At 37.3% G+C, this 12,960-nt stretch overlaps 1 protein-coding gene and 1 pseudogene across 1 annotated transcript in view; one reads left to right on the plus strand and one right to left on the minus strand.

The window, feature by feature from the left end:
- The window catches only part of SND1 (staphylococcal nuclease and tudor domain containing 1), a 458,234-nt gene that overhangs the window by 170,935 nt on the left and 274,339 nt on the right, over positions 1–12,960 (minus strand). The gene's annotated exons all lie outside the window — the stretch shown is intronic.
- LOC111725325 lies at positions 4,231–4,325 on the plus strand (annotated as a pseudogene).

Below are 12,960 nucleotides of genomic sequence, written 5' to 3' on the forward strand. Positions count from 1 at the left end.
GACAATCATGGAAGTCCAATGAACAGAGAGCCAAATCATGTTACAGAAATAGGTTAGGGACCCCCAGAAAACGGCCTGGGCTTCATTTGTAATCACTCAAAACTGGAAATAACTTAAATATCCTTCAACTGGGAATAAATTAACTATAGTACAATACACAATAGGATATTAATCTGTACTAAAAATGATATAGGCAACATGAATAAATCACAAACACTTGATTCCATTTACATGACATTCCTACAAAAGTTAAACGATAAGGACATAACAACAGATAAGTGGTTGTTAGGGACTAGGGGTTGACTCCAAATGCTCCTATTATCTTTTTTTTTTTTTTCTTTAAGAGACAGGGTCCTGCTCTGTGGCCCAGGATGGAGTGCAGTGGTACAATTACAGCTAACTGTAACCTCAAAACTCCTGGGGTTAAGCATTTCTTCTACCTCAGCCTCCTGAGTAGCTATGACAATAGGCACAGGCCACCAGACCTGGCTAATTTAAAAAAAAAAAAAAGAATTAAGAGCCAGGGTCTTGCTATTTTGCCCAGGTTGGTTTCAAACTCCTGAGCTCAAGAAATCTTCCCCTCCTTAGCCTCACAAAGTTCTGGGATTACAGATATGAGCCACTGTGCCCAGCCCAGTCCTATTATGTTGCTTGTAGTGATGGTTACCTGTGTATGCGTTTCTTAAAATTCATGCTTGTCAAAACCCATAAAGTTATATGCTAAAAAATGATGTATATTGCATAAAAAAACCTTGATTTTAAAAATATATTATGTAAAAAATGACCTAGATATGAAGAATATGCAATATTTTATTTTTTAACTCAAGAAAATTTTAATTCATCAATAAACTAGTTTGTAAGTAGCTCAGAGAGAATAACATGTTCAAAATTAACCACTCAGTAATTATGTTTTAGATCAACTACTTTGATATAATCAGTTATTCACTATATTCAAGTACTTTAAAATATTAAAGCAGAAAGTAGTTTAGATGAGAAAGCAATGGGTTGGAAGAGCAGAGGAGAAAAAAAACAACAACAAAACTCACTGGTTCTCCAAAGTAGCACAAAAATGTCTCAATTCTCAGATAATGGCTAAAAGAAAAGCATCAAAGCATGAGGGTATCTGCAAATAGCCATACAGAGGACATGTTTTGTTCAAATAAAAAAGTTCTACTAAGTACATATGCCTATTGACATTTATTTTCTATCTTGAAACAAAATCATGGGATATGGATTAATGTGAATAGAAAAATATCCAATTCTCAAATAAATTTGAGATTAATCTATTATCAAATGACTTTCAGTTTCCCATATTTAACCAGGTGAAATTATTCCAAGAGAACCATTCAATTTAACCTTTAGAGATCAAGTCATTGCCTTTTAATGGTAAAATCTGCATTTTATCATCAACAGGATATATAATGCCCTTGGCTTATTCTATAGTACCATTTTTTGTAAGATAAATTAGCATAGAAAGTGCAGATGATGGTATATCTGTGCCTCATGTAAAAAGGGTAGAAGTATGTAGATATAAAAGTTTTGCAATACACAAAAACTAAGAAATGTAAAATCCATGTGGATGGAAACAAATAAAGCCCTCCCCCATCAAGACCTATAAGCTGAGCAAGTGAACTTGCACGGCTGAATCAGAAAGGATGCTGTCAACTATGTTTCTTGGAAGTGAAATAATGGACCATAACACAGTCTGTCTAAAACTTTCGTAGTGACCCACCTATATACTGTTTATAGTTAAAGTAACAACTATATAAACTTGCTTCCTTCCTATCATCAATCCTCTTTCTCTAACTTGGATCAGATACGGATGTCAAGACAGTTCCAAAGGTGCAAAGTAACATTCCTCTTCAGGCCTGCCAATCCATAGAATTATCTGAAAATTATGCCTCATAATTCATGGTCAAGAAGTCTCCATTAAGTAACTTCCATCTCTTCCAGCTCCCTACCTTACCCCAAATTGCCCACTTTCCCACCCTCCAACAGAGCTGAGCAGTCTTCCTCTGCAAAGTGGCTTGCTAGGCTTTCCATTCAGTAGGACCCTGGAAATTCTCTTTGCTTCCTTCCTCTGTTTGTGTTTTTGGGACATGTGCCTTCTGCTTTTTTGGTTTACTCCCCTTTGCTGTTATTTCATGGAAAAACTGTCTCATCTCTCTGAGGTCAAATAAGTAAATACAGAATTGCTCTTATGGTTTTATTTAGGAGAAAGACTATAGCCCATGAGTACTTTGAATCAACAGATAAACTCCTTTCACTATTCATCAGCAGAGTAATACACTACAGTTTTGATACGACTGAATGTTTTAATAATGATGTGAAGGAAACTTATTTGAGTGTGAAACCTAATTGCATCTACTAAAAAGTATGTATATAAGACACAGTGATTCAGAAATATCAACCTGTGAGAAGAAAATTATTTACAAGAGAGCTTAACACACCGGGAAGTATACTTTTTAATTATGTTTAGGTAACATATTCTCTAAAATCAGATACTTTATTCAAATTGCAAACAAACAATATACATCAAATAAACCACAAATTGATATGGAAATAGTCAAAGGTAGCATTTCTACTTTGAGCTGGTAAGGATAAACACAATCAGTGAGAATATATTTGGATTTTTAACAACTCTATTGTCACTTTCCCCAAAGTCAAAAGATAATGAATTTTTACAGGAATACCACAATAAATGTCTTGGACATTTTCAGAATTGAGACACAAGACTAGTCTAAAAATCATAACTTACACATGGTGTGTGGCATTGTGATTACTGAATATAGCATATCAACCAGCCTCTGTAACTTTGGATATCAATTACCAGGCTAGGGTTAAAAAATAACTTTACAGATTTGAAATACTATTTTTTCTCTAAAATTTTAGATCAATTTTTACCACTTGAAAGTTTCTACAGGCAAGAGGTAAGAATTTATTATAGAATCAGAAAAGAGCTTGAGAGATAATTAAAATAAAATGTGCAGAGTAAAGAATTTAAAAGACATCTGATGAAGCCCAAGTTTCATTTCATGGGCAAATCAAATACTCAGGGGCAAGGAAATTGATGTTATGCTAAACTGTGTCCCACCCAAGACAAGAACGCAACTTCAGAAAAGGATAGAGGAAAACGTCAGCAAGTAACATATAATATGAAACTGTTTTAAGATCAAAATAAAAGTTAGTAAGTTTTAAATGGCTAAATAGTTTCAACATGCCCTAGAAGTACTTTAACATTCATTTTTGGACGCAGACAACTAGTGTAGCTTCAATAAACCTTAAGTAAGTAAAAGCTTTTTTATTACATCTAATTAAGTCTTTTTAAAGCCCTACATTTTAAAGAGTTAATAAAATTAGATAATAGTACAATTTGTAAGAGAAAGTTTGAATAAAAAAGGCAACGATTATGGTACAAATTTATTAGTAATTAGAACGAAAGGTAGTCAGTGTTCTGAAGAACAACAAGTATCAAATTAAAAAGCCAATCATTTTACTCAATATAGATTCACAGAATCTTTTTAAGAGATCTATGCTATTCTTTGGCCTAGATTTTTACTTTATGGATATGTTGTGAGAAAACAATCATAGACTATGATTTAGCTAAAGGAACAAATGAACGAATGTTTATGATAGGAAAAAACAATACAAACAAGCTTGATATCCAATAACCGGAGGCTGTGGCTGTTTAAACCATCCAAAGTAAGGTAATTTGCAGCATTTATTCATCTAAGAATATCTGCTAAACTCTACTTTGTGTCAGACACTGTTCTAGGCACTGATATTATAGTTAATAACACATAGAGGGTTCATGTCCAGGAAAAAGTTTTAAAATCCTAGAACAATAACAACAACAACAAAAAAAAGGACAGTTCATTTATGCTTATAACCTGACAACAAAACCAACCAATGACTCACAAAACAATCTCCCGCAACACACAAATTCTGGTAAATAAAAGTATTAGCAAAGAAAAATTTCTGGTGACAGCAGCACAAATGACTTATTTCCACTCACTCATATTTGATGTTTTTAAAAACAAACATTAACAGAAAATTTTTGTAAAGAAAAAAAAATATATATATGTTTTTGTTTTTCAAAGAAAAAAATAAGGCTGGGTATGGTGGGGTAGGCCTATAACCTCAGCTACTCTGGAGTATTGCTTAAGACCAGTGTGGGCAACATATCTCAAAACAAAACAAAATAAATAAAGAAATAAAATAACATTTAATATGACTATACTTTCAGGGATCATTTCTATAGTCCATATTAATAGGCAAGCTTGATTCAGCTTTGCCCAGATAAACTTATACAAATTATTGAAGGTCCCGTCAGCTTGCTAAGGCTAGCACTCACCACTCTCCACAGTGAATCAGTATTTTATAATTGTTCTATATATTTTGAGACAAATAAATATTATTGTTGTGCTAATAAAGTCTATAAATTGACATGGAAAATGTCTTGATCTGGAACTGTGTGTGAAATTTGCTCCATGATTCCATCAAAAACAGATTTAAGCAGGGCGTTTTGTGGGGCTGATGACATCAAACTAAGGAGCTCTTTGCTAAGGAATAAAAGTTTAATGCAGATAATTATCATTCAGAGCCAAAGAGTGTGGGCAATAGGCAGAAAATAAACAAAACCCACAAATCAGTATGATGTGAAAATGTAAAAAGCCCTAGAGTCAGACTCAGCAACGAATTTGATAAAGTGTACCCAGAATTGCATGCATATGTGAAAAGCAAGTGATAACAGGCTTAAACAACAAAACTACTCTTACAGAAAAATATCTTCAAAGTAGTTAAAGATGTAATACATTAGGGAATTTTAATTCTTCGTAAGGAAAATACCCTCGCCCAGTGGCTTTACAATTTTGATATGTTATAACCACGTGCAGGTATTGTACTGGGATTCTAGAATGGTGACTCTAGTGATCTGCTCTATCGGTGGAAAACCACATACCACAGAGTACATGAATGACAGCTGAGAACTGAGACAGAGTGGGTTTTGATAAGAGAAGTTATCAAACAAGGACCTCATGGCATTGTTATTTCTTTCTCTATCAGTGCACATGTAATTATGGATGCTCTCAAGACTTTTCACTTATTCAGCACTACACAGGCACCATCATTATGGACATTTATGCATTTCCTATTGTTAGGAAACTCCTGAAATCATAGGTCTAGAGAAGTAAGACACAGTTTCTACCAATAACCCAGCCAGGAAGGCATCAAGCTTTCACACATTCCCACCACCACTGATTCCTTCATTCCACAAAAACTGCTCTAAGGTCACTATAACCTATATCACTAAACTGTCCATTGGACAGGTCTTAGTCTTCATCTTACTTGACCTTGAAGCAGCAGAGTCAGCTTTTGTGTTGCAAAGCTCTCTCCCCTATTAATTTGTATATCACATTTGCCCGATTTTCCTCCAACAGCCTGGGAAGTAATTTTTATAGTTTGTTTGGCCACTGGCTCCCCATGCCTTGGCCTACAGACTCCCCTTCTCTCTTATTATTCTCTGGGCAATTTCGTACACTTATATCTAGGTGTCAAATAGTCCTAAATCCATGCATTAATCTCATGCCAATATTCTAGGCTTACTGACATTTCAAATGATTTATTAGATGGCTCATGGGTGCCTCAATTTTAAAATGTTCAGAAATCCTTAATTTTCCTCCCAAACCTACTCTGGCAGTGCTTACCATATTGGGGCATTCATTTTCTTACTGCTGAACTTGTTATTTTGGTAGAGACAGGGTCTTGCTATGTTGTCCAGGCTGGCCTCAAACAATTCTCCCTTCTTGGCCCCCCACAGTGCTTGGGATCATAGGGGTGAGCCACCATGCTAGGCCCAGTGTTTACCACATTGAACAAAGGGGTAACATCATCAGCCAGTTTATATGTGCCAGGAATTAGAATAGCTCATGTATGACACCTGATTTTACTTCCTCTCCTTGACCCCCGATTTAGTCAATCACCTAACTGTACCAGTTTTTCTAGTGAACTAGAGCTCAAATTTATCTTTTCACTTCTATTGCCACAACCCTAGTTCCAGCCTCTATTTAGCCATCACTGTGTACACTGCAGCTTCAACCCCCGTGATCCTGTAGCTATACTTATCAAACCTATCTGTACATAAGAGGCAGAATAGAAAAAAAATACAGATAATTGATTTCTCATTGTTCTTCAGAGAAAATTCAAAACCTTGTCAAGTACTACAAAGTCCAAATGATGTAATCATTCACTGTTGTGTTTCTTGTTACTATCTTTACATTGCGGCAAGACTGGCCAAAAAAAAAGAAAAGAAAAGAAAAAAGACTAACTGGCCTTACCTTTTGAATCTGAGCATTGTCCTACCTCAAGATCTTCCTATATATACTTTTATCCTTCGACTATAAGCAAGATCTTCTGCTAACTCCTACTTTGGGTCTCATTTTGAAATCAGTTAGAAGACTTTCTCAGACCACCTGCAATGAGCCATGGCCATCACACACGCACAGGACCTTGTACTTCCACCACGACTGTAATGATACAGCAAATTGTGTATACCCTATAAAGACTGTACCTGTCTTGTTCAATATTATATCCTTAACATCCAGCATTGTGCCTGGCATATAAAAGGCTATAGACAAACACTTATTGTTTGATCATTCATTCACTAATTCAACATGAAAAACGCATTTAAAAAACAAGCCAGAGATGGTATATGTTAAATGTCAAAAGAGAGAAAAGAGGAGAGGGAACAGTATGATTTGGGACTTGAACCGGATGAAGGGTTTGCCACGTCAATACTACCCATAATGATAACGACAGCTACTACATATCATTTAGAGAGGCCTTTCTTATGCTAGGCAGAATGTTAAGCAATTTAGTAACAATGAACACTACCACGTGAATCACTGCTCTCTGCTGAGCTCTTACTGTTCTAAATACTTTGAATGTATTAAGTCATTCAATCACCCCACAACCTAATGAGGTATGTACCATTATCATACCCATTTCCCACATGGAAAAACTCAGGCATACAGACATTAAGTAACCTCTTCAAGGTGATATTAAATAACATCTCCAAGATATAAAGATAAGATATATCTCCATGATATAAAACTCCAGAAATCTTAGAGCCTATGATGATCACGACTTATATACTGCCACTATATTCTCAAAGACAAACACATTTTCTTCTATATCCTTTTACTAGTTTGCCCACTTCTACTTACTAACCAGTGGTTAAACGTGCAGCTACAAACCAGTAGGTTTTTTTCCTAATAAGTTTGTCTTGCTTGGCTTGGTGCCTGTGGCTCAAGTGGCTAAGGTGCCAGCCACTTACACCTGAGCTGGCAGGTTCGAATCCAGCCTGGGCCCGTCAAACAACAATGACGGCTGCAACCAAAAAATAGCCAGGTGTTGTGACAGGCACCTGTAGTCCAGCTACTTGGGAGGTGGAGGCAGTAGAATCACTTAAGCCCAAGAATTGGAGGTGAGCTGTGATGCCACAGCACTCTACCCAGGGCAACAGCTTGAGGTTCTGTCTCAAAAAAAAAAAAGTTTGTCTTGCTTGAGTCTGTCACTTGGTAAATCAAATCTCAACTAGGCATTGTGGAGACATACTAAGAAAAATTCTCCTTTTTTAGGGATGAGCAAAGAAACCCACTGTACATATAATTAAACAACTTGAGAAGAAGTTATCAATCAATTTACCAATAAGAGCAAGTACTATGATTATGTAAATGCCAAGGAAAGACATGATCAGAAAGCTGGGGAGATAAAAAGGGGAAATTTCTGGGAAAAAGAGACACTTGCTGAAGAGGAAGAAGGCACGGTAAGGAGAGGAGAAGACACAGGAGTCCCAAAAGAAGAACTGCCATTTAACAAATGCTAATTAACAAGGGAGTCAGCTGACTGGGAACCTTAAATAGTGGAACAGATGAATATGATATAAAAGAAGATAAACAGGCTCTACCATGGGTAAAGTAACCTTGCTTGTTGCAAGTATGCACAATCAGTAGAACACTGAGCATTGGTCTTCTCCAAATTAGAAACTCTGGTAACAGCTTATACTCTTAGGCACCTTCCAAATACAATATTGTAATAGGAATTCCATAATTTCTTTCTGAGAATACCATTTTCTGAAGAACTGAGACAGAAAACTATTAGGGCATTCTAACACAACCCTGAGCTCTAATTCAAAATATCTGAATGTCAACACTCAAAGAGTGTCCAAAACTCTATAGACATCTTCTGTAGGGACTATGTTGGAATTATGCTAAATAAAGACTTAAAATCCAAGTAAGCAGAATGTCTATGTTAGTAAAATGACTTACTTTGAGACGTTTACATAAGCAATAGCCACAGGACAAAATGAGTTCAATTTAAGGCTAAGTAGTGCTATGATGGTGAAGTTGAGAGTGAATCTGGGGCGTATGCAGAAATATTTCAAGTTTGATCACATCACTCAGCAGCCATGGGACAGATCAGAGTACATAATAATACACCTCACCTTGGGAATCCAGGAATTTTGTCAAATGCCTTCAAAATACGTTTACATTCATTTCAGCCAAGCCTGTAATGGGCTCATTTAAACAATTTGGACCCATGAAATAGAATAGCAGAGCAGTATCTATGTATCCAGAGAATGGGAAAGAGAACAGAAGGCCATGAACCAGCTACAGCAGAAACTTTGCTACAGGGGAAATCTCTTTGGTAAAAAGAGGCCACTTTTTTTGGAGAAAAAGTTCCCCAACTCAATTTCCTTTCTCCTGTCTTTGAACAGAAAGAAAGGCAAAAATCATTATATCTCATTCCATGTAAATAAAAGCTAGGACCCTAGGACCCTGTTGCTGAGGAGCTCATTTGTATATACTCCCATTTGTGAAGAAATAGTTAAACAAAGAATCAGAGGGAAACTAGAAAAAAAAATTATTTTATTTTTTTGAGACAGAGTCTCATTCTGTCACCCAGGATAGAGTGCCCTGGTGTCAGCCTCGCTCATGGCAACCTCGAACTCCTAGGCTCAAGCGATCCACCTGACTCAGCCTCCCAAGGAGCTGAAACTACAGGTAAGTGCCACAATGCCCAGCTAATTTTTCTAGTTTCAGTAGAAATGGGGTCTTGCTTTGCTTAGGCTTGTCTTGAACTCTTGAGCTCAAGGGATCCTCCTTCCTTGGCCTCCCAGAGTACTAGGATTATAGGTATGAGCCACCACACCTGGCCAAGGAACTAGAAAAATTTATAGCAGAAAGTTTCCTGATAAAAGAATTCATGGCAATGACATATCAAGGTTACTGGTTATTTTAGGGTGATTTCAAACTTGATGTTTTTACTCTGTATTTTGACTACACTATGCCCTTCTAGCAAATTCACTTCAGCATTCTTAGTAACCTATTAATGTCTAATTTTCAATCTTCTTTGAATCTTTCTGGCTCCTGTATTACTTATTGGGTTAAAATAAAAACTTCGACACGTGTTCATTGTCTATTTATATAAGGGTCACGATTTTACCTTATTGAAAATTATCTTTTAATATGGGTAAAAGTTGCAGAAGCAAGAGAAATACCAAACTGTTTATAACAACAAGCAATAAACAGTCACAGAATTATGTGCTTTGAAAATCTTTGTTTTAGTGTCTTCTCTATATCTAGAAACATGAAGAGGAATTTGGTTGTGAAAGTTCGAAAAGGAGAGAAGAGGAGAAGAGGGGAGGAGAGAGAAGGGGAGAAGGGAGAGAAGAGGAGAAAATAAAATTCTATATGATCTACTATTTTGTTCAAAACAGTCTTGGTTTGAAATATTCCGGCACCACAGCAGATAACCTAAGGTAGGGAGTCCACACAATGAAGGCAGAGCACAGAGTCTAGCCCTTTTGGGGGAGTGTCCCAGATCTGCAACTCAAAGCCTGAGGAAATGTTTCATCAGATGACTTGGAGAAGACAGGGCTGTCTGTGCCTCCCTTCCCTCCTTGTGACAAAAACAAACTGCCTAGCAGCAGAATCCCCAAAGAATCACAGAACTTCAGAGGTTTCCCAGGTAGTACCCAGCACTTCATACAACGATGATGGATACTCAGTAACCTTCTTGATCTTTCCAAAGTCCTGAACAATTTTTTCTTACATTCCCAACTCAAGAAATGTGAGATACCATGTACTAATAAATTTGGTGCCCTACAAAAGAAACACAACTCAGTCAAAATGCAGGTTAAAAATCTGTAAAAGGAAGTACTTAAAGTCAACTACCACTGTGATAAAGGCCAAGATATGATCTTTAAAAATTCCCATGGTAATCATAAATGCTTCCCAATGTATGGGATGTTCCTGTGGAAACTCTACTTACTAGCCAGCAGCTAGTGTGAGAATGAAGCTCCAGCACTAGATCACCCCTGCGGGTCATGGACACCCACAAGGCAGAACCACAGCCTTGACCTTGTGCCATCTGCCCAATAACTGCAGTTGGCACAAGATGTAAATGAGAACCTAATGCAGGGCCAAACAGTGTTAAGAAAGGATAAGGCTATAAAAAACAAGACGCCTCATGCCTGTAATCTAGCCCTTTGGGAGGCTGAAGAGGGAGCATCACTCGAGGCCTGAAGTTAGAGACCAGCCTGGGCAACACAGAGCAATCCTGTCTCTATCAGAAAAATCTTATAAAAAACAAAAGCTGGGCGTCGTGCTGCACACCTGTAGTCCCAGATACCTAGGAGGCTGACGCAGGATTGCCTGAACCCAAGAGTTTAAGAGTACAGCGAGCTGTGATGATGCTACTGCATTTTGACTCAGGCAAAAGCGCAAGACCCTGTTTTAAAACAAAAACAGAAATAGCACAAAACACTCAGAGATTAAAAAGAACAGAAAGGCAGCTGAAAGGAACTTTAGATCTATAGAATAAAAAGGAAACTAAACTAAGGGGGCCAGAAGACATAAGGAAAACTGCAATTTAACACCGACCTAATTTGCAAAGCCCCTGGGTGATTCTGTTGCTTTTACCTTGTTGGCATTTACTGGGAAAGCCACTCTTTTCTGTTTTTAATTCTCTTTAGCCAAAAAGAGTACTAATTCTTTTCACATTCTTCCATCAAAGCCCAAGTCCCTAAGTAACTAAGGAAAGGTAACTCCTTTAAGAGGTATTCAAGGAAATTCAAGGAAAGAGCAGTGTTGTAAGAAATCAGGAAGAGAGTCTAGGAAATATCCTACCCTATCTGTCTATCTCTCGATACCTCTTGTCTATCTATCTACTCTCACTAGCTAACTATTTTAAAGGAACACTTCCATCCTTTATATTTGCACTGGTCAATTCTTTAAGTCTTCATTTTATGACTCGCTTCATCTCATGAGTAACAGGGCCCCAAAAGTGTAGATCTCCTCCCTTTCCATCCCCCAGACGTAGTTACTGGATCACCCCAGGCCATAGCTTAGGCATATTTTTCTGAGTAATACTACGTATCTCAATGAAATCAGTCATGGAAAGAGAAGGTTATTAAAAAGTTAGTGTGTAACATGAGCAAGAAACCTAGTTGCCACATCATCAATTTCTAAGGGACCATAGTAGCAGTAAAGAGAAAGAAAGATTAACAGATAAGGAGAGTAAATGGTGTAATAATGAAATTAACAGGTGAGTTCTCAGAACTATATATATGAAAAGGCAGAATACTCTTATATTTAAAAAAAAAAAACCCCATTCTGAGACTTTCCAAATAAGAATGAAGTGGATACTGGTCTAGGTGCTATCTTCTTTTTGTGCTGTCAAAAAACAAACAAACAAAGAAACAAACATCCTAACCCTTCAGACAGAAGGGAAAACTCAAATAGACACTCTCACTCCCCATGAACAAATGGAGAAGAAAGGGGAGTGGAGGTAAAGGAAGAAATCAGCACTCACAGGGATGGCTGCAACCTGAGGAGTGGGGAGCTTGCTCTAATCTCAGAACCATAATTGATTTGTCTGATCTACCAAAACAGTAAGACAAACACCAGCCCTATTTTATTGCCTGTTTTACACTCTGTATCTGCAGGAGATTGTATTTATTACAGAGCAGGCTACAGCAAAAACAATAATAAACCTAAGATAAAGAGCAGCTGAGAAATCTAAGATAAAGTACACTGACGTACACATTCTAACTTTTTCTGTGAGAGCAAGGGAGGTAGCTGAGACAGGATTAGGAAAAAAACAAAACCAACTAATAATGAAAACATGGGTATAAGAAGAAAAGCATTCACTGCAGAATCATCCTCCAAAACACATTGGGTCAACTACCAAGCTGGTCAAATTCTCATTCGACTCTCCATACATAGGAATATCCTGGCCTGAACGAAAACCAGTTTTATTGTCAGAAACCACCATTATTGTCAGAAATGACAGCACTGGCTGGTACTTGTAATAACTTACTTCCTATGCCTTGAGAAACTGGAAATAAAGAACTGGTAGCTTCTTCGGGATCTGAGTTACCGGTTTGGCAGTAAGTACTTTTCTTCCTTAGTGCTTTCCTTGAAAATAAGTGTAAAATACGCAAATGGACTGAGTTTTATCAAAGTCCTAGATCGGTGATTTGCAACTGGCATGCTGGGAAAAATTGTTAAAGACCATTAAATTATTTTAGGAAGAAGTTTAAAGCACAGTGAGCATATCTTTTTAAAATTAACATTATTTAGGTGTGCCATGGAAGTTTAACTATAGGTTCAAGTGTGCCGTGACTAGATAAACAGAGCTTTTGCTCCGTTGGTGTTGCATGCAGATGCTCTGTCCATCTGTCCACAATACTCAGCTGACGCTAACCTAAAAAGCCATCTATAACAACAAACAAAAAGCCTCGCTAGTTTTAGCTACTGTGAAGGCTGATGTCTCACCTGCGAGTCAGGCCAGTAACCTCCCACTCCAGTGCTTGGATTATGTACTTCTCACAATATGCACTCAGCCAAGCAGGTCTTACACTTGTTAAATTTCCAGACAAAAGCATTTTGGGGGGGG

Source organism: Otolemur garnettii, unplaced genomic scaffold (genome assembly GCF_000181295.1).
Source record: "Otolemur garnettii isolate 467f Iridium unplaced genomic scaffold, OtoGar3 scaffold00037, whole genome shotgun sequence".
In the NCBI taxonomy this organism is placed as follows: domain Eukaryota; kingdom Metazoa; phylum Chordata; class Mammalia; order Primates; family Galagidae; genus Otolemur; species Otolemur garnettii.